General features: G+C 46.3%; 1 long non-coding RNA gene across 1 annotated transcript; it reads left to right on the top strand.

The window, feature by feature from the left end:
• Positions 1-2,200: 2,200 nt before the first annotated feature.
• Positions 2,201-16,015, top strand: LOC149916140 (uncharacterized). The gene is made up of 5 exons (XR_016470753.1): positions 2,201-2,229; positions 3,582-3,643; positions 6,884-6,951; positions 12,507-12,574; positions 15,841-16,015. It is a non-coding gene; the product is annotated as an uncharacterized LOC149916140 (long non-coding RNA).
• Positions 16,016-22,676: the final 6,661 nt, after the last annotated feature.

The raw sequence follows: 22,676 nt of genomic DNA, 5'->3' as shown, positions 1-22,676 counted from the left end.
AGGCTACGGGGGAAGGCTCCATTTAGTACTTTGATTTAGAGACTTGAAAACAACTGAAAATATTTATTTTTATATTTCTAACATAAATAGTGTCATGCTTAGAATTATATTTGCAATCAAATTTATGAAGTCCAAAGATATCATTTTAATGTAGAAGCATCACTTCTCTCTTTTGGAGATTTGTCTAGCGGCACATTTCTTAAAAGTGTGCAGAAAAAGATACTGCGGATTCAGCACTTAAGAGAAATGATAATCGTGTTTAAATCATAATGTTACATTACACTGCAACACCTTGGTTTTCTCACAACTCACGGAATTCCCCGAGGACCATCACTCTAGAGAAAATAAGAGGTTTCATCAGTAACAATCCCATGAGAATTCTTGCTCTTTGTGTGTGTGTGTGTGTATTTTGTTTTTTTTTTTTAAGACAGTTTACACAAAAGAATATGGCTGCTGATGTGATAATTGAGGCTCGCTTGGCAACAACGGTTTTTCTTTTCATAATTAGTTCTTTTGGACCTCATTCTGCGGAAGGATGAACCGAAAGTCTTGGCAATTGTTTTTATGGCTATAAAGGTAGAAGGATGCAAGCTGCTGTTCTCATGGCCATGCTGGGCAAAGGCTGAGTCCTGCTTGCAGGTCACCTCTTCTGGGCCAGGTGAAGTTGCTGTGGCACTAAGGAGCACATCACCTCTGAAAGGTGCTCAGCTGTGAGCTGGGGATTTTGTTTTGAGCAGTGCAAACAGCAACTAATAGGCAAATGCTACTTTGCATGTGTGTATATCACTGGGTCGCTCCTTTTCCTGCAATGTGATCTCATACATCAGAGTCAAGAGGGATTAACAGCTCTGTCAAATGTCATCAGCGAACACAGCGCGGGTACAAGCAGCTCCTGAGCAGCCCGAGCTTAATTCAAATAGTTTTCAAAAACGTCTCCAATTGTCATAAATAGGAGAGTCCCTGGAGAAGCAGATGTTAGTTCTACCAGACGCAGTAAAACATCTTAAGAAAAAAATTGTAAATATGGGCAAAGTTTCCTGATAGAGTATATGCTAGAAAAAGACTGAAAAATTCACTGTGGATGCCATTTGGAGCTTTAAAATACTATCATGTGTGTCATTAAAAAGAAATATTCTCTTAAATGTCTGTTATTTAGTTTTGAAATGAAAAATATCGAATAGTTAAACTTTATTATGTGTAAAATTGTTTTTAAATCATGATGTAAATGTTACATACAGGAAAGCAAACTTGAAAAGCAAGGAAAAGCAGCATGCTTCTCCAGAGCCAAACAGATGTTTTAGAGCCGATCTGAGCACAGCATGGACCACGTGCCAGTGCCTGCTGTCTCCCTATGGGAGGAGGCCAGAAGCACTGTGGGGTTGCAAGCCCTGCTTTGCTGTTGGGCACTGTGTGGATCCCTGAAATTCTGTGTGTCAAATGCAAGAGGGCCTTCTGGCAGGTGCAATCCAGCAAGGATTCCTTGTTTAATAATATGGTTTGACCAACCAGAAGGCAGAGGTATTAATGGTGTGTAAATGGCATCAAAACAGTTGAGATTCCATGGCATACTGACAAAATGAGTAAATCTTTAGTGCTCATTCATTTTGCAAAGATTATTTTTTCTTGACTATTCGTGTGTCAAAGTGAACAAGGGAACGTGCAATTCTCACATCTAAATGGTGAGCACTGATCATTATGCTATGCTGCTACATGAATGAGGGCCAACTGCTACAGAAGCATGATGGCATGAAGGTCCTCACCAGAATTTAATGATCTTTTAGAAAAGCCTTTCTCAGAAACAATCAGATCTTCAGCCAGCACCATGTATAAGTCACACTGTAAAAGAATGCTCAAGAGCCCATTGAGGGAGTGGATGCTTCAACAGTGCCTTGTAAAGATGACGTCATGATGGAAAACATAAAAGATATGACTGATCTGATGAGCTGCTGAGCATGGCACAGAATCCTGCTATGGCTTACAGCCTGTTCAGCATCCATGGGTTTTTGTGTACACCTGTAGCAGAAATGCTAAGTCATGGCCTAGAAACAGTGATTGATCACTTGGCAGGAAGGCAGGGCCAACCCAAGGGGGCTCAGGTGCATGCAGTGTACCTGAGTGATTGGAACAGATGGAGCCAGGATCCACCCCTTCCCAGATCTCATTTAAGAGTTGGCAGTGAAGGTGGGGGTATCTTGCTGGAGATCTCTGCCTACTTGAGGTCTTCTAAAGGTAAGTAGTGTTTGTTTGTTTGTGTATTTATACTTGCTGTACTGGGGTTTGTTTTCATTTGCTGTAGCTTAGGATTGTGCTGGGTTACTAATACTAAACAGTATAGGGAGATAAGAGGAGGAAATCTCTGGGACAGTGCTGAAGCTAGAAAAAGTAGGGTTAATAAGACCTGCAAGTAGCACATATAATTCCATCATATGGCCAGTATGACAGTCAGATGGCACGTGGAGAATGAGAGTGGTTTATAGAGGACTAAATAAGATCATGCTGTCCATTCATGCAGCCATACTCAACACTGCCTCCCTGATGCATGCATTCAGCAGGGAGATAAAAACCTACTATTGTGTCTTAGACTTCACAGCCACATTCCTTAGTATTCCCATACATGAAGAATCCTAAGACCAGTTTGCATTTACGTGGGGAGGCAGGCAGTGGACCTTTCAGGTTGTGCTGCGAAGGTATGATGCATGCACTCACCAACATGTTATCACAACTTAGTGGAGTGTTACCTAGTGGAGTATTAGGATAATCCTAATAGCATCATACTGTACCACTATATTGATGATACCATGTTGATGTCTGACTCACTGGACACTTTAGGAAAATCAATAGATTCATTCTTTACTCACAAGACAGAGAGTGGGCTATAAACCCACAGGAGGTGCAAGGACTAAGCTTGTTGGTAAAATTCCTGGGTGTAGTTTGGTCAGAAAAGACCAAAGTACTACCTACTGTGATAATAGATAACAGGAAGTTTTTCAGTCAAAGAGTGGTGATGTACTGGAACAGGCTGCCCAAAGAGGTTGTGGATGCTCCAACCCTGGAAGCATTCAAGGCAAGGCTGGATATGGTTCTGGGCAGCCTAGTCTTAGTGGTTGGTGACTGCCCATGGCAGGGGGGTTGAAGCTAGATGATCTTTGATGTCCTTTTCAACCCAGACCATTCTATGATTCATGCTGTGAAGGGGTGGTGTGTAGCAGAAATGCTATGTCATGGCCTAAACCTGTGATGGAGCACCTGGTGAGAAGGCAGGGCTAAAGCAGGGGAGCTCAGGAGCATGCAATGTATGTAAGTGATGAGAAGGTGGAGCCAGGATGCTGCACCCCCCCCCCCCAGTCTGCATTTAAGTGTTGACAGTGGAGGTGAGGGTGTGTTGCTGGAGATCCATGCCTACTGTGGAGGCTTTTCAAAAGTAAGCAGTTGTTTTCTTTCGTTGTTTCTGTGTCCACAGCTGCTCTGTTTGGACTTGTGCTCACTTGCTGTAGCCTAAGATTATGCCTCTCAGCTATTATTGTTGTACTTCCCATTGCATGCATTACAGCATTATACCACCCATCCCTCCTCTTCCTCAGCCTTTCGATGTCTATGCCCAGAGACTTCTGGAAGGATGGCAGATTTCAGCTCCCAAAGCCAGGTATGTTTCTCCTTATAATTGGAAATTGTGTGTTCTCTCTACTTTACAGTCTAAATCAAACTGCAGGATGCTCAGAGGAAGTCAGGACTAACAGATTAGATTTCTTCTGTATTAACTTTAAACTTGGTGAGATTTATAAGAGCCTCAGATTCTTAGCTATAAAAAGTATTCAGTTACAAGGAGATCAGTTTTCAATAACAGATCTCTTATAGTCCAACAGTGTAAGAAAAGCCCCAGTCTGCAAGCTGCTTGGATCACCTGGCCCTAAGGTCTGCTTACATGGTGCCAAAATGTTGCTGTCATGTTTGACATTTCTCTTTACCTGGCAGTTCACAATTAATTCAGCTGCAAGGCTTTTTCTAATATCATGTATTCCACAGGAGTTTAAAAAGTCAATGTCTGTGTTCTTATTAGGTTCAAAGAGTTGAATTACTATTTATGGAGTTAAAACAGTATTGAAATTTTAGCTTTGTGAAGATTAATTAATACAATACATAATTCAATCCTAGGAGTACTTTTAAGTGACATTCCTCAAGTGACACGATTCAGCCTTCAGTCCTAACCTTGTGGCCATACAGACCCAAGGACAGGGACATAAGGTCCCTTAGGCAGGAACGACTGGTTCTGTAACTCATCTGTTTTGCAGCATCATGTATTGTTTCCTCAATTCGTGACAATACATGCACTAATATTTGAAATTCATTTACCACAAAGACTGCATACAAAACAATGTCAGGAGGAGAAAAATCAAAATATTCATAAAAGCCAGCTTTCTTGGAGAAATATTCATTGGATCTATGAAAGAAAGGTGAACTTGATATTTTATGTCTCGTGGTTTTTAATGAATAAATGTTAGACCTATTTATTATTTACTACTTTCAAAATTTAATGAATAGTCCTAGTGATAATTTCTTTATCTATAGAAATACAGCACTTCATATATAGAGAACTGTTTTTATCTACGCATGTTCCACCTTTCTGTAGATACAGAAATTTGGTGTTTGCCAGCAGAACTATTCATTACAATTTGAAAGTGGATAAATAATGAATAGTAATGCCATTTCTTCATTAAAATTCTACAAAAGGAAAATATATACTCGTTATTCCTTTCATGAATTCGGCCCATTGAAGGTTCATAAATAATTGTGCTTTACAATTGTGTCTAATTAGCAATGAACTTAATCCAGTGCATCCAAGAGCCTGAAGCAAAGGGAGGAGTTCTTGTTGTTTTATTTCTCACTCTCAGTGACAACTGTCATATTTGCTGAATGCACCTTTACTGATAACATTGATCTTTGAAGATGCATCTTTTTGTGTTATGTGCATACTTCTTTTGCCCCAAATCTGCTCTTTTAAGTACAGAGTTCATAATCACTGTCCTCATTGCACTTAAGGCAAGCTCAATGGGAGATAAGTAATACAGCAGCTAATAAATAATCTGAGAAATGTCTTAAACACACATAGGGGCATGTGTGGCCTTTTGTTGTCTAACATGAGCTTTCCTGAGTGCTCTTACTGCAGGACTGTCTCTACAGCCATTCACACTTGCATCCTAGAGTAAGCTCTGGCAGCAGCTGCCATGCCTGAGGAACTTGAATTGACCTGTAGGAAGGGCAGTGTGCCAAGTGTGCAGTGATATTGGTGGCAGACAAACAGTTGGACCAGATGATCATGGAAGTCTTTTCCAACCCTAATGAATCTGTGGTCCTATGTCTCTGTGTTAAAAGTCTCATCTTCTCATGTTTTCAGTATCTGTAGTTTCTGTGGTTCTTATCACATGCTTGTGTAGCTGCTCTTGTTGAGATTTCTAGGCAGGCTTGATAGCAGTCCTAAATAGAGGAGTTGTTTTCATCTCTCCCCAGCTAGTCAGTGGCCAGCGATGCTGTTGGCTTTGTTCTTTGTACTTTTTCAAAGCAGCTTAAGCTGATATTTGAACTGATTTGATGTTATCTGATTTGTAAACCATTGGCAGCTACAAGATATCTAAGTCTGTTATGAATAGTCATTTAAACAACCAGTGCTTCTTTATGAGACACCAGCAGGTTATTTGATTATATTTCCAATCGCGTGCTTTTCAGTTGAACTTCACCATTCCCAGTGAAAAGCAGGGAGAAGGAAGAGGAAATGGATCTTTGCTTTTCCTGGTGCTCTTTGTAACTCATACAGGGAGCATACTAGACAATATCCTTATTGAATTTATGCCATCTAACTATTTAACACAAAACATGATATATTTTTAAATGGCCTTGTCTCAGAAAACAAAGACAGACTCCAACAGATTTCTTAAGTGAAAGTCTCTCATATCACAGCTTCAATAAAATAAACATCCCTCTTGTTTTTCCTCTTTATCCTTTATAAAGACCAAAGGAAATTCTAAGGACAGACTCCTGGATAGAACAAATTTAACTAAAATAATACTATAGCCTGGCTTTAGAAATAGCTCCATTTCTTCCAAATGTAAAAAGTAGCAAAATAAATGCTGTTTTGTCATCATAATTCACCCCTGAGCAATCCGTCTCCTCCTACAAACAAAATATGAATTAAAATCATCAGGCCTTCCAATACAAGTACAGGAGGAAGTTAAATTGAGAAGGGTTGTATATGAAATACGTGTTCTGGTTTCCACTCCCATTGGTGCTGCAGACATCCAGAATGACAGCCCCAGGTCAGGGATTTGTCAGGTACCTGCTCCCCCTTGACAAAGTCCATAGCCATGAGTTAAATCTGGATGTCTTATAAAATGCATCCGGAGAATGGAGGCACAGAGAATAATAAGTGAAAAGCTGCCTAATATAACATAAATCTGAAAAACGTAGTCACCCTTGCTCATCATAAAATGAGCATAATAGTATTCTCCTACCTCACAGAGTGCTATCAGCATATATTTACAAATGCATAGGTTCATAAAGACTACAGAGACAGTTTTGGAGACCTTCATATCATGTCGTCTGAACAGATTCTGACATTCTTGACCATGACACAAAGTATGTGTGTGTGTATTGGGATATGCCAAAGAAAGCATCTCTAATTTGCTTCTCCTGCAATTTACTGTTTAAAGAGTTTTTTACTTGGTACTATTCATCCAACAGTAAGAACACAGGAACTGTATATTATGAACTGGTTAGGATGGAAAACAGTGTTTTCCCACAGTTTTCCCAAGTTTCTCCTGCTGTAGCTTCTTCGGAGTCCTTCAGAAACCTGAGTTCAGCAACACTAATTTGGTGTTTGTCTCTCTTTCAGGCTTCTGAGCAAAATCACCCTACAAATGTGTCATTGGTCATTTGCTGTGGAGACTAACTTCAGAGCAGGTAAGGCTGCACTGGGCAAGGGATCTGGAGTGAAAAAGGTCGACAGAACTCTTTAAGGTTTTTTTTGAAGCCGTCAATAGTGCTGCACTTGTGCTGGGGGGCTGGCAGCTTGTGGGTGAGCTGCTGAGTGAGCAGGGGTAGAGCTGGCACATTAGCAGCACAGTTTAAACACCCCTGGTGGTGGAGCTCAAAGAGGAGGTGGAGAGATGAAGGACCATCAGGGAGTGTGAGCGGGAGATTGACTGGTGGAGTGAGTCGCTGGTGTGCCAGAAGGAAGGGTGCCAGGGAGATACCCCCAGAAAAATGGTTGACACCCTGTCCTGTCACAGTCAAACAGACCTGACTGATGAAGAGGGTTGGAAAAGAGTCCTGACTCGATGTCATGGGAGCCCCCCTGCCTATCCCCCTTCCCCAGCTCCCACTAAGCAACAGGTTTGAGACGCTGGAAATTGAAGGTGAGGTGATGGAGGATCTGTCTAGAAGGGAGCCTAAGCAGTCATCTTGAGACTGCCTCTGTTAGGAAAGAAGGAAGGGTGGTTGTGGTGGGTGACTCCCTTCTCAGAGGAACTGAAGACCCTGCATGCAGACCAAACCTGAGCCATTGGGAAGTGTGCTGCCTTCCTGGGGCACGGGTCAGGGATGTAACTAGAAAACTCCCAAAGCTGGTTAGGGCAGTCTACTTGGCCTCTGGCCTCTTGTCTGTGAATGGAACCCACCTATCTCAAAGGGAGAAATGAATCCTAGCGCAGGAGCTTGCGGGGCTTATTGAAAGAGCTTTAAACTAGCTACAGCAGGTGAAGGGGACAAAAGATGAGCCTAGGGGAGCGATGCTTGAGCTGGGGGTGAGGCAGATGACTCAGCTGAAGTGCATCTACACCAATGCATGCAGCATGGGCAACAATCAGGAGGAGCTGGAAGCTGCCCACCAGGGCGGAGAGGAGAGGCGTTATCACTGTGAGGTAAGTGGCAGGTGCGGGGTCACCCATTAACGACCTGGTAAGGGGGCGAGGGCAGAGCCAGCACTATCAGCAGCAGGGTAGGGCTGATCGGTCACGCCCTGTTAAGGCTATTCTAGTTGTGCTAATTAGTCTTCAGGTTCTCCATGGCTCCACCGTGGCGGAAGGCTACTGTCTCTAAAAATAATGTGGGGACCCAGACAGAGGCCCCCTGCCCATGTAAAAGAAAGACTGCCAAGAAGAATGCAGAGACGCAGACTGAGGTCCCAAAACAACATGCTAGTGTGCAGGTCACTGGCTGTGATGAGTGCCAGAGCCTGGCCCTTGCAGTGCCAGGCGATGGAGGCAGCACTTGTGTAAGATGTGACCAGCTAAAGGACTTACTTTGCCTTGTGGTCAACCTGAAGGAGGAGGTGGAGAGGCTAAGGACCATAAAGGAATGTGAGAGGGAGATTGATTGGTGGTGCCAGTCCCTATCAGCCCCGAGATCTTGGCACACAGCTGAGGCTCTGCGTGGAGCGTGTCACCCCCTGCTGCCTTGCAAACAGGTAGTAGAGGGGAACCGGCAGGTAGACTGTGTTCCTGCTGCAGTGCAAGGCAATTTGAGAGCAGAGCAAGGCAATCTAAGGGAGGAGGAGGAGTGGAAAAGAATACCGGCTCGGCGAAGTGGGCGTCCTCCATCCTGACCATCCTCAGCTCCCCAGGTGCCTCTGCAAAATAGGTTTGAGGCCCTGAATCTCGAGGGAGAGGTGAGTGAGGGGGTGGAGGGAGGTCCACCTGTGAGGTTGCCTCGGGCGAAGCGGTCGACCCCACGCCTCAAGACTGCCTCCGCCCGGAAGGACAGAAGGGTGGTTGTCATAGGTGACTCCCTGCTGAGAGGAACGGAAGGCCCTATATGTCGGCCTGACCCTACCCGTAGGGAGGTGTGCTGCCTCCCTGGGGCAAAGGTCAGGGACATTGCTAGGAAACTTCCTGGTCTGATTGGCCCTTCTGATTATTACCCATTATTGATAGTTCAGGCTGGCAGTGATGAAGTCGCTGAGAGAAGCCTGAGGTCTATCAAGGAAGACTTCAGGGGACTGGGGCGAGTAGTTGAAGGAACGGGTGTGCAGGTGGTTTTTTCTTCCCTACCTTCAGTGGCAGGGAAGGATATCGAGAGCATCCGAAAAACCCGCCTCATAAATAAATGGCTAAGAAGTTGGTGCAAGCACAGGAACTTCGGTTTTTTTGACCACGGGGCAATTTACTCTGCGCCTGGCATGATGGCTGCAGATGGAAGTAGCCTGTCTCCAAGGGGTAAGAGGATCCTAGCCCAGGAACTGGCAGGGCTCATTGAAAGGTGTTTAAACTAGGTATGAAGGGGGAAGGGGACAGAATGAGGGCCACTGGGGTTGAGCGGGTAGTTTGTGGCTCAAAATGGAGTTCGATGGGTGAAAAGGGTGGAGTTCAAAGGGATGGAGAGAGGCAGGGGGGTGCTGCTTCCCTAAAGTGTCTATACACTAATGCGCGCAGCATGGGAAATAAACAGGAAGAGTTGGAGATCTGTGTGCGGTCGCAAGGCCATGATCTCATTGCGATCACGGAGACGTGGTGGGACAGCTCACATGACTGGAATGTTGTCATGGAGGGCTATGTGCTTTTTAGGAAAGATCGGCTGGCGAGGCAGGGTGGTGGAGTTGCTCTTTATGTGAGAGAGCAGCTAGAATGTATTGAACTCCACCTGGGGGAGGGTGATGTAGCAGTGGAGAGCTTGTGGGTGAGAATCAAGGGGCAGGCTGGTATGGGTGACACCGTTGTGGGTGTGTACTACAGGCCCCCTGATCAGGAGGAGGAGGTTGACGAGGCCTTCCACAAGCAACTGAAAGTAGCGTCGCAATCCCAGGTGCTAGTGCTTATGGGGGACTTCAATTATCCAGATATTTGCTGGAAAAGCAACGTGGCCAGGCACACGCGGTCCAGACGGTTCCTGCAATGTGTCGAAGACAACTTTCTGATGCAGATGGTGGAGGAACCGACGAGTGGAGGGGTGTTACTGGACCTTATTCTCACAAATAAGGACGGGTTTGTTAAGGAAGTAAAAGTTGGGGGTAGCTTGGGTTGTAGTGACCACGAGATGGTGGAGTTCAAGATCTTGAGTGGAAGGAGCAAAGCAAAAAGTAGGATTGCTACCCTGGACTTTAGGAGAGCCAACTTTGATCTCTTCTGGGACCTACTTGGAGCTATCCCGTGGGCTAGGGTGTTAGAAGGTAAGGGGGCCTGTGAGAGCTGGTTGGCATTTAAACAGCTCTTCTTCCAAGCCCAGGATCGGTGCGTCCCTGTGAGCAAGAAATCAGGAAAGGGTGGCAGGAGACCTGTGTGGATGAGCAAGGAGCTCATGCGCAAACTCAAAGGGAAAAAGAAGGTCCATGAAATGTGGAAAAAGGGTCTGACCACTCGGGAAGAATATAGAAATGTTGTCAGGGCCTGCAGGGATGCGACGAGGAAGGCTAAAGCCCACCTGGAATTGAATCTAGCAAAGGTGGTAAAGGATAATAAAAAGGGCTTTTTAAAGTATGTTAACAGTAAAAGGAAGACTAGGGAGAATGTAGGTCCCCTACTAAGTGAGGGGGGTGTTCTGGTAACGGGGGATGCTGAGAAGGCGGAGATACTGAACGCCTTCTTTGCTTCTGTCTTCAGTGAAAAAGCTCCCCCTCGGGAATCCCAGGCCCTGGTGGTTAGTGAGAAGGTCTGGGGAATGGAAGACTTCCCTTTAGTCAGGGAAGAGGCGGTCTGAGAGCGCCTAGGCAACACCAATGTTCATAAATCCATGGGACCCGATGGGGTGCATCCATGGGTGCTGAGGGAGCTGGCAGAGGTGATTGCTGAACCGCTCTCTATCATCTTTGAGAGGTCTTGGAGAATGGGGGAGGTGCCTGAAGACTGGAGGATAGCCGATGTCACTCCGGTCTTCAAAAAGGGCAAGAAGGAAGATCCAGGTAATTACAGGCCAGTCAGCCTCACTTCTGTCCCTGGAAAGGTGATGGAACAGATTGTGCTGGATGCCATCTCCAGACAACTGGAAGAAAAGGAGGTTATCAGGAGTAGTCAGCACGGGTTCACCAGGGGGAGGTCGTGCTTGACCAACCTGGTAGCCTTCTATGATGTTATCACTGGCTGGGTGGATGGGGGGAGAGCAGTGGATGTAGTCTACCTTGATTTCAGCAAGGCATTTGACACTGTCTCCCACGACATCCTTATAACGAAGCTGAGGAAGTGCGGGATAGATGAGTGGACAGTGAGGTGGGTTGAGAACTGGCTGACTGGCAGAGCACAGAGGGTTGTCATTGGCGGTGCAGAGTCTGGTTGGAGACCTGTAACCAGTGGTGTTCCCCAGGGGTCGGTGCTGGGACCGGTCCTGTTCAACATCTTCATCAATGACCTTGATGAGGGGGTAGTGGCCACCCTCAGCAAGTTTGCTGATGATACGAAGTTGGGAGGATTGGCTGACACGCCCGAAGGCTGTGCTGCCATTCAGCGAGACCTGGACAGGCTGGAGAGCTGGGCAGTAAGGAACCAGATGAGGTTTAACAAAAGCAAGTGTAGAGTCTTGCACCTAGGGAGGAATAATTGCATGCACCGGTACAGGTTGGGGGATGACCTGCTGGAGAGGAGCTCTGCGGAGAGGGACCTGGGTGTCCTGGTGGACGACAGGTTGGCCATGAGCCAGCAGTGTGCCCTTGTGGCCAAAAAGGCCAATGGCATTCTGGGGTGCATTAAAAGGAGCGTGGCCAGCAGGTCGAGGGAGGTGATCCTCCCCCTCTACTCTGCCCTGTTAAGGCCTCATCTGGAGTACTGTGTCCAGTTCTGGGCTCCCCAGTACAAAAAAGACAGGGATCTCTTGGAAAGAGTCCAGCGGAGAGCCACAAAGATGGTGAAGGGCCTGGAGCATCTCCCCTATGAAGAAAGGAGAAGTGATCTGGGTCTGTTTAGCCTTGAGAAGAGAAGACTGAGCGGGGACCTGATCCAGGTCTATAAATATCTAAGGTGTGGGGGGCAAAGTGGCGAGGCCAGACTGTTTTCAGCAGCGTGCGGAGACAGGACAAGGGGAAATGGCCAGAAGCTGGAGCATAGGAAGTTCCGCACCAGTGTGCGCAAGAACTTCTTTATGGTGAGGGTGACGGAGCACTGGAACAGGCTGCCCAGGGAGGTTGTGGAGTCTCCTTCTCTGGAGATATTCAAGACCCGCCTGGACGCCTACCTGTGCGACCTGGTGTAGGGATCCTGCTTTGGCAGGGGGGTTGGACTCGATGATCTCTGGAGGTCCCTTCCAACCCCTACGATTCTGTGATTCTATGACACAAAGTGTGTGTGTGTGTGTATTGGGATATGCCAAAGAAAGCATCTCTAATTTACTTCTCCTGCAATTTACTGTTTAAAGAGTTTTTTACTTGGTACTATTCATCCAACAGTAAGAACACAGGAACTGTATATTATGAACTGGTTAGGATGGAAAACAGTGTTTTCCCACAGTTTTCCCAAGTTTCTCCTGCTGTAGCTTCTTCGGAGTCCTTCAGAAACCTGAGTTCAGCAACACTAATTTGGTGTTTGTCTCTCTTTCAGGCTTCTGAGCAAAATCACCCTACAACCGTGTCATTGGTCATTTGCTGTGGAGACTAACTTCAGAGCAGGTAAGGCTGCACTGGGCAAGGGATCTGGAGTGAAAAAGGTCAACAGAACTCTTTAAGGTTTTTTTTGAAGCCGTCAATAGTGCTGCACTTGTGCTGGGGGGCTGGCAGCTTGTGGGTGGGCTGCTGAGTGAGCAGGGGTAGAGCTGGCACATTAGCAGCACAGTTTAAACACCCCTGGTGGTGGAGCTCAAAGAGGAGGTGGAGAGATGAAGGACCATCAGGGAGTGTGAGCGGGAGATTGACTGGTGGAGTGAGTCGCTGGTGTGCCAGAAGGAAGGGTGCCAGGGAGATACCCCCAGAAAAATGGTTGACACCCTGTCCTGTCACAGTCAAACAGACCTGACTGATGAAGAGGGTTGGAAAAGAGTCCTGACTCGATGTCATGGGAGCCCCCCTGCCTATCCCCCTTCCCCAGCTCCCACTAAGCAACAGGTTTGAGACGCTGGAAATTGAAGGTGAGGTGATGGAGGATCTGTCTAGAAGGGAGCCTAAGCAGTCATCTTGAGACTGCCTCTGTTAGGAAAGAAGGAAGGGTGGTTGTGGTGGGTGACTCCCTTCTCAGAGGAACTGAAGACCCTGCATGCAGACCAAACCTGAGCCATTGGGAAGTGTGCTGCCTTCCTGGGGCACGGGTCAGGGATGTAACTAGAAAACTCCCAAAGCTGGTTAGGGCAGTCTACTTGGCCTCTGGCCTCTTGTCTGTGAATGGAACCCACCTATCTCAAAGGGAGAAATGAATCCTAGCGCAGGAGCTTGCGGGGCTTATTGAAAGAGCTTTAAACTAGCTACAGCAGGTGAAGGGGACAAAAGATGAGCCTAGGGGAGCGATGCTTGAGCTGGGGGTGAGGCAGATGACTCAGCTGAAGTGCATCTACACCAATGCATGCAGCATGGGCAACAATCAGGAGGAGCTGGAAGCGATTATGTGTCAGGCTAACTATGCCCTAGTTGCTATTACTGAAACAGGTGGGAACACTCCCATGACTGGCGGGCTGTGATGGATGGTTACAAGCTCTTCAGAAGGGATAGACAAGAAAGAAAGGGTTGTGGTGTGGCCCTTTATTTTAAAGAGTTTTGATGTCAAAGAACTTGGGGTTGGAAATGATGAAGTTGAGAGTCTATGGATAAGGATCGGGGGAAGGCCTTTAGGGATGACATCTTAGTGGGGGTCTATGCTAGACTGCCTAGTCAGGATGAAGAGATAGACAAGGCATTGTATGAACAGCTTGCAGAAGTCATATGATTGCCAGCACTCATTCTCATGAGAGACTTCAATTTCCCTGATATATGTTGGAAATATAATACAGTGCAGAGGAAGCAGTCCAAGAGGTTACTAGAGTGCATGGAAGATAGCTTCCTTACACAGCTGGTATGAGAGCCTACCAGGGGTGATGCCCTGCTAGAGCTGCTTTTCGCTAACAGAGAAGGACTGGTGGGAGATGTGAAGGCTGGGAACTGTCTTGGACAGAGCAACCACAAAATTGTAGAATTCTCTATTCTTGGCGATGTCAGAAGAGTGACTAGCAAAACTGCTATCTTGAACTTCCAGAGGGTGGACTTAAACCTGTTCAGGATGCTTGATACAGGGGTCCCTTGGGAGTTGCTCCTTAACAGTAAAGGGGTCTTAAAGGCACAAGAACAGGCTGTTCCTGAATGCTGTAAGGTGAGCCTTAGAGTGTGGATGAGCTGAGAACTACTGTTGAGACTCGGGAAGAAAAAGAGAGCCTATGTTCTCTGGAAGAAGGGACAGGCTACTTGGGGAGATTACAAGGAAGTTGCTAAGGTATGTAGAGTGGAAGTTAGGAAGGCAAAAGCCCAACTTGAACTCAGTTTGGCCACTGCAGTAAAAGAGAATAAGAAATCCTTTTACAAATATATCAGTGGTAAGAGAAGACACAAGGAGAATTTCCATCCTTTACTTGATGCAGTGGGAAATGCAACCACTGAGGATAAGGAGAAGGCTGAGGTCCTCAATGTCTTCTTTAGATCTGCCTTTAATAGGCAGATCAGATATCCTCAGGGCACTTTATGCCCTGATTTGGAAGTCTGGGATGATTCGCAGAGTACACCCCCAGTGATCTAGGTGGAGACAGTCAGGGAGCTCCTCCTCCATCTGGACTGTCACAAGTCCATGGGACTGGACAAGCTCCATCCTAGGGTGCTGAGGGAGCCGGTGGGGGTGATTGCCAAGCCCCTCTCAGCTATCTACCAGCACTCCTGATTCTCTGGAGAGGTCCCAGAGGATTGGAGGCTTGCCAATGTGATTCCCATCTACAAGAAGGGCTGTAAGGAGGACCTAGGGAACTACAGGCCTGTCAGCCTGACCTCGATACCAGGGAAAGTTATGGAGCAAATCATCTTGGGTGAGATCACATGGTATGTGCTTGGCAGCGAGGGGATCAGGCCCAGCCAGCATGGGTTCATGAAAGGCAGGTCGTGCTTGACCAAATCTTCTATGACTGGGTGACCAGACTGGTAGACGAGGGAAAGGCTGATGTAGTCCATGTAGACTTCAGCAAAGCCTTTGACACAGTCTCTTACAGTATTCTCCTGAGGAAACTGGCTGCCCATGGCCTGGACACCCTTCTTTGGGAAAGGAACTGGCTAGCAGGCCATGCCCGTCAGGTAGTGGTTAATGGATTTAAGTCCAGCTGGAGACTAGTTTCAAGTACTGTGTTCAGTTTGGGGCCCCTCACTACAAGGAAGACATTGAGGCCCTGGAACGTGTCCAGAGAAGGGCAACGAAACTGGTGAGGGGTCTGGAGCACAAGTCTTCTGAGGAGCGGCTGAGGGAGCTGGGATTGTTCAGTCTAGAGAAGAGGAGACTCAGGGGAGACGTTGTTGCACTCTACAACTTCCTGAAGGAGGATTGTGATGAGGAGGGGTTTGTTGTTGTCTTCTCCCAGGCAAGAAACAGGACCTGAGGAAATGGCTGCAAGTTGTACCAGAGGAGGTTTAGATTAGAGATAAGGAAAAGCTTTTTTTTCTCAGAGTGGTCAGGCACTGGAATGGCTGCCCAGCGAGGTGGTGGAGTTGCTGTCTCTGGCAGTGTTCAAGAGGCATCTGGATGAGGAGCTGTGAGATATGGCTTAGTGGCTTGTGGTAGCAATGGTAATGGCAGGACAGTTGGAATAGATGATCTTGTAGGTTCTTTCCAACCTTGTGATTATATGATTCTATGATCCTCTGCCGAGATGCTTGGCATTGTCTAAACTCTCAAAGCAGGAATTCGTGTGCCTTAACTTATATGTCCTTTGTGTACACAGATATTTGCAAAGTGGTAAAATATCTGCAAAAGTGATTTCCCATCTGAACATGCTGTGACCTGGATGAACATGCAGGTATATTGTTACAATTTCTGCAAACCTAGGTGCCAAGGGTTGGAAATATGCCCCTGGTGACCAGTCATTAGCGAAACTGAAATGAGGACAGCTTCATGTAAGAGGATTGCTGAATGCCTTGAAATATACTCAGCATATTTTAAATGGCTTTAATTCAACAGTACTTTTAATATAACCCTTTAAACATGAGGGAACACAAAGGGAAGGTTAATTGGAATGACTAATTAAACATAGTGAAGTTAAAGAACTGTAACACTGGGATTTTGTTTTGATATTTAGCAACATCTCATAACCCTAAGGACATTGACTTAGCCTAAGGTCTGGTATCTTTATAAATTGCAACATAGCCTGAGCCCCAAAGGAAAGACAAAAGGGTTGAGTGCTTGTAAAAGCAGATTCCCAAAGGAGCTCTAATAACAATTATAACCAACATGATTATTTGCATTACTTAAAAATAAATCCATCTCTCAGGTTTTAGTAATTTTTTTTTTTTTTTTTTTACTGATCAACGGTGAGACAAAATCTGCAGCAGAAGGACATCATATCTTAGGATCCAGAGGACACAAACCCATATGCCAAGCCTATCTCTCGTGAACCTGCAGCCACAAGCTATGTTTTTGCCCTGGATAATTCCAGTACAGTTTAAAACGTTCCCCAGATATGTCAACTAATAACAAATGGTAGTGCTTCTCTGGACTTCCTTAAGAACTTTCAGAGTCCAGAAAGTTACACCAATTGTGTAGCAGGGAAAATGAACGATGGCTTACCCATGTATGAGAGAAAAGCAGAGAAGAGGTCATGTGACTTGCTGTCCAGCTCTGATTGAAATGTCTATGCTGTGAGTTCTACTATGACTGGTTTTTAAGCCAGAGCCAGTAGAGCAGATCAAGCACCACTACAAAATTAGAAATTACAGGAGTTATTTCTAGATGTTTTCTTTAAATGTTTTCTTTTCCTTTAGCTCTAAGAGATTCCTAGAAGAGAGCACAATTGACATAATAGCACGAATGACAACTAAGTTGCTCCGTAGGAGAACAGGAGGGAAGTCAACTTTTTTTTACTAGGGCAGGCAGCTAGCAAGAGGACAAGGGAAATGATTTTAAACTAAAGGACCGGAGATGATTTAGATTAGATGTCAGAGGAAAGTTTATTTACAGAGTGATCAGATTCTGGAACAAGCTGTCCAGAGGGTTACTGGTGCCCATCAGTGAAGGTGTTCAAGGCCAGGTTGCATGGGCCCCTGGCCATCCTGCTCTAGTGCTTGATCTAGCAGTTGGCAACCCTGACAGCAGCAGGGGGTTAGAACTAGACGATCTATGTGGTTCTTTCCAATCCAAACCTCTGATTCCATGAACTCTTAAAAATGAATGTGAGATCCTGACCGTACTTACATTACCCTGCATACCCAGCCTGAAAAAGCATTTGTATCTGCTACCATTATTCATGTAGCTGATGTGAATGTGTATAATCTTTTTAGGAATGCTGACTTCTATTAATTTACAGATACAGTGATGAGATTACTGGAAAATTAATGGCATGAACATAGAAGAGTAATGAACTATGTATGTATGTTGCTTTAGTTTAGTAACTGGACTAATAGAAAACAAACAGGAATATGAAGAATTTGTATGAAGCTGCCAGTGACATCAGTGCAGAACTTAGTTTGGAGAAGAGGAGACTCAGGAGAGATGTTGTTCTCTGCAGCAGCCTGAAAGGAGGTGGCAGTGAGGTGGAGGTTGCTCCTAGGCAGCAGTGACAGGACAAGAGGAAATAGCCTCAAATTTTGCCAGGAGTGGTTCAGTTTAGATACTAGAGAAAAACTTCCAAAATAGCAGTCGGGCACTGGCGTGGTCTTTCCAGGGAGGTGGTGGAGTCACTGTCCCTGGAGGTGGTTAAGAAATGCATAATGTGGTTCTTAGGAACATGGTTAGTGAGCATGCTGGGGATAGACTGGGGTTGGATGGGCTATCGGCTCTTTAGAAGAGATAGGCTAGGTAGGAAGGGTGGGGGAGTAGCCCTCTATGTCAGAGAGTGGATAGACTGTGAGGAGCTTCCTCTGAGAAACAGTCATGATCAGGTTGAGAGCCTGTGGGTTAGAATTAGGAATGGGTCTAACAAAGGCCAGCTGGTGATAGGAGTATACTATAGGCCACCTGATCAAGGGGAGACTGTTGACGAGGCTTTCTTGCTTCAGATGCGGGAGGCTTCGTGCTCATGGGCTCTTGTCCTGATGGGGGACTTCAACCATCCGGATATCTCCTGGATAGATCACACGGCGAGTTGCAAGAGGTCCAGGAGGCTCTTGGAATGTGTTGATGTTAACTTTCTGGTCCAGGTGTTGGACAGACCGACCAGAGGTGAAGCGCTGCTGGACCTGCTGCTCACCAATGTGGAGGATATAATTAATGGTGTTAAGGTTGGAGGCAGCCTGGGTTGCAGTGACCACGCTCTGGTTGAGTTTGTGATCTCGAGAACTGTGGGCCTGGTGAAGAGTGGCATCAGGACCCTGAACTTTGGGAGAGCGAACTTTAAGTTGTTCAATGGACTGTTGGCTGAGATCCCCTGGGATGCTCTCTTTAAAAACAAAAATGCTGAAGAGAGCTGGTTACTCTTCAAGGATGCCTTCTTAAGAGCGCAAGAACTCTCTGTCCCACTGAACAAGAAAGCGGGCAGAGGAGGGAGGATGCCGGCGTGGCTCAGTAAGGACCTGCTGAGGGAGCTGAGGGCGAAGAAAGGTGTGTACAAACTCTGGAAACAAGGACGTGCCACCTGGGAAGAATACAGGGATGTTGTCCGGACTTGCAGATGTGGGATCAGGAAAGCCAAGGCGCAGGTAGAACTGAACTTGGCGAGGGACGTGAAAAACAACAGGAAGACTTTCTATAGGTACATTAGCCAGAAGAGACAGGCCAAAGCGAGTGTACCTCCTTTGGTAAACGTAAAAGGAGAACTGGTTTCAACGGACGGAGAGAAGGCCGAGGTACTGAATGAGTTCTTTGCCTCGGTCTTCACTGGCAGCCAGGACTCCAGTACTCCTTCCGTCCCTGAGCCCTGCATCCCTACACCTCTGGGTGGGGACTGGGGTGGTAAATCCCCCCCCGCTGTGAGGACAGAGCAGGTCCGAGACCGCCTCATGAGACTGAATGTGTACAAGTCTATGGGGCCGGATGGCGTGCATCCCAGGGTTCTGAAGGAGCTGGCTGAGGTGGTTGCCGAGCCGCTCTCCATCATATTTGAGAAGTCGTGGCTGTCTGGTGTGGTCCCGGATGATTGGAGGAAGGGTCACGTCACTCCCATTTACAAGAAAGGGAGCAAGGAGGACCCCGGGAACTACAGGCTGGTGAGTCTCACCTCTGTGCCTGGGAAGATCATGGAACAGATCATCCTGGATGACATGCTTGATCACAAGAGGAAAGGGCGTGTGATCCGTGGCAGCCAGCACGGCTTCACCAGAGGAAGGTCATGCTTGACCAATCTGGTGGCCTTTTATGATGGAGTGACGGCATCGGTGGACAAGGGAAAGGCGACCGATGTCATTTACCTGGACTTGAGCAAGGCCTTTGACATGGTCCCCCACCACATCCTTCTCTCCAAACTGGAGGGATGTGGATTTGATGGATGGACCACTCGATGGATAAGAAACTGGTTGAAAGGCCGCAGACAGAGAGTGGTCATCAATGGCTCTATGTCCAGGTGGAGGCTGGTAACGAGCGGCGTCCCCCAGGGATCTGTCTTGGGACCGGTGCTCTTTAACATCTTTATCAATGACATCGATGACGGAATCGAGTGCACCCTCAGCAAGTTTGCTGACGACACCAAGCTGAGTGGTGTGGTCGACACGGTTGAAGGACGAGATGCCATTCAGAGGGACCTTGAGAGGCTAGAAAGGTGGGCCCGGGTGAACCTGATGAGGTTCAACACGGCAAAGTGCAGAGTTTTGCACTTGGGCCGGAGGAATCCCAAGCATCCCTACAGACTGGAAGGAGAGGTCCTTGAGAGCAGCCCTGTGGAGAAGGACCTGGGGGTCTTGGTAGACGAAAAACTTAACATGAGCCAGCAGTGTGCCCTTGCGGCTCGGAAGGCAAATGGGATCCTGGGCTCCATCAGAAGAGGGGTGGCCAGCAGGGACAGAGAGGTGACTGTTTCCCTCTACTCTGCTCTTGTGAGGCCCCATCTGGAATACTGCGTCCAGGTCTGGAGCCCCCAGTACAAGAAAGACGGGGAGCTGTTGGAGAGGGTCCAGAGGAGGGCCATGAAGATGATCAGGGGACTGGAGCACCTCCCCTATGAGGACAGGCTGAGGGAGCTGGGCTTGTTCAGCCTGGAGAAAAGAAGGCTGCGGGGTGACCTCATTGCAGCCTTTCAGTACCTAAAGGGAGCCTACAAAGAGGAGGGGAATCAACTCTTTGAAAGGGTGAGTGACAGCAGGACAAGGGGAAATGGTTTTAAGCTGAGGGAAGGGAGATTTAGGTTGGACGTCAGGGGGAAATTGTTTACGGAGAGAGTGGTGAGGTACTGGAACAGGCTGCCCAGGGAGGTTGTGGATGCCCCGTCCCTGGAGGTGTCCAAGGCCAGATTGGATGGGGCCCTGGGCAGTCTGGTCTAGCATTAGGTGGAATGGTTGGTGGCCCTGCATGTGGCAGGGGGGTTGGAGATTCATGATCCTTGAGGTCCCTTCCAACCCTGGCAATTCTGTGATTCTGTGATCTTTCCAACCTTTATGATTGTATGATTCTCTGAAGACAAGGAGATCCTGCAGTTAAAGCAGAAAAGAAGGACCATGCACTTTTTTGGACTTGGAGGACACTGGGATTTGTGTTAGCTCTAGGAGGCCTGCCACCATTTCTCCAAGAAAGATTTGCTGACAATCCACCTATGTTTAGGTTCATAATTGGGATTCAGTGAATAGAGAAGCAATATTAAATAATTGTCTGCAACCCAGCCCTAAAACAGTTTGCAGCAAAAGGTATTCAGGCACCAGACTATGAATTCACTGCTTTCATTAACACTAGCAGAATGCTTGAGAGTAAAAGAGGCCTTTATGCACTATATGAAATATTTAACTGGAAACATATTGCCAATAATCAAATATTATGCTCAGAGAAACCTAAATGCATTCTAAAAATTGAGAACTTACTGCTGAGATAGCAAATAGCTTGCTCTTTATTTTTAAAGGTCTTCTAATATTTCGTCATTGCTTTGCAAAAATATCTGAGAAATGTGAAGCCTCCCTGCAAAATTCAGCACAAAAGGTCCACTTCCCAGCTGCCTTTGTTGCCCATTTAGGAAAAAAAAAAAAAGTGGTTTTGCAATTATTATTTATTATTTCCACTTTATTTTCCCCTCTAATTTCACACAGATTCTGCCCCCAAAAGGGTGGTGTAAGTCTAGAACTGCTCCACAGGCATAAATGAGAACAGAACAATTACTTTTAAATGGATTAATCAGAGCAAGTTAAATAGTAAGGAAAAAATTCTGCTTCCATTTTAGATTCAGGTCAGAATTCCAGGATTTGTTCTCCTCATTTGCCAGTGCTTCAGACCTAGGAAATAATATCTGAGAATTCTTCTTTATTTCTTGACAAAGAGCACTAGTCAAAAATTGGGAACCAGATGGCTGCTTATATATTTCTTTTTTTTTATTTACTGCAATACTAAAGCCACCATAAAAAAGCAAAGTTGAACAGACAGAGCTAATAATATAATCATTCAAAACACCTGCAAACAGTGCAGATGGGCAATTTCTGTCTGCAAAATCATCAGTGAAAGCCCGCCTTCCCATATGGGCAAATCTAGCTGCCTTAGAGCTTCCTAAGCTCTGTCCCTTACCTTAAGAAAACCTGCAGTGAGCATATGCAGGCTTTTTATAGCAGAGCAGAAGTGCCGGTATCTGCTTGTTTATTTTAGTTAAATATAACTTACTGCACTTATAGCCCTCTATCAGTGTATTTGATTTGCCCATCATATGTCCCCAAAGTGCAGAAACCCTGAAGCAGGAAGGGAAACAGCTTTTATTGAGGCAGAACGCTTACAATTGTTAACGTGTATTAATGCAACTCCAACACGAGTTCTATTCCTTTATGTCTGCAAACAGTTACAGGAGCACAATTGCTGTTGCTGGGGACTGCGAGAACGTGTGTCTATCAAACATGTGTCTATGTTACATGTGCATGCTCTTAGTATTGGGTTATGAATTAATTTCCCCCCTAATTAAAAAAAAAAAAAATCCTCCTTTGTCATCTGTTTAACATGCAATTCCCTACTGTAAAGCACTTCAAGGGAGGGGAAGCAATGAGACCCAGGCTTTTGTGGAGATGGTGTCTGTGCCCCTGTATTTGGCCAGTGCAGATGGGCTGTTGAGCACTGTGAGCTCCCTTTCACCCTAAGCTGGGTGTCCTGATTTCAGGCAGCTGGAACCCCCTCTGTGTTTGGGATGGAGTACATTGCACCAGCAGCCCCCAGCACACTCCCTCTCCCCGCACACCCCACTCACATATGTGAAACATTCAACTCCAGACCAGTGTTACTTTTGAGTCAGCATTATTAAGCCTCCCTTCTTAAACTTCAGTGCTTCACGTGAAAGTCTTAGCCATAAATTTGTTTCCCCTCCAGGATACATGTTACTGGGGAAAAAAAAAAAGTGTAATTAAACATTGTGAAAAAGAAAAGAGCAAGGATGATCCCAGCCAAGATGATCATCTTCAGTAGTACTTTATTCAATGAATTTACTCTGTTGTGTCTTTGCTCTCAGCACAATAGAAA

This window comes from Phasianus colchicus, chromosome 13 (assembly GCF_987193195.1).
Source record: "Phasianus colchicus chromosome 13, bPhaCol1.hap1.1, whole genome shotgun sequence".
NCBI lineage: Eukaryota > Metazoa > Chordata > Aves > Galliformes > Phasianidae > Phasianus > Phasianus colchicus.
This window is presented reverse-complemented; position numbering and strand designations above follow the sequence as displayed.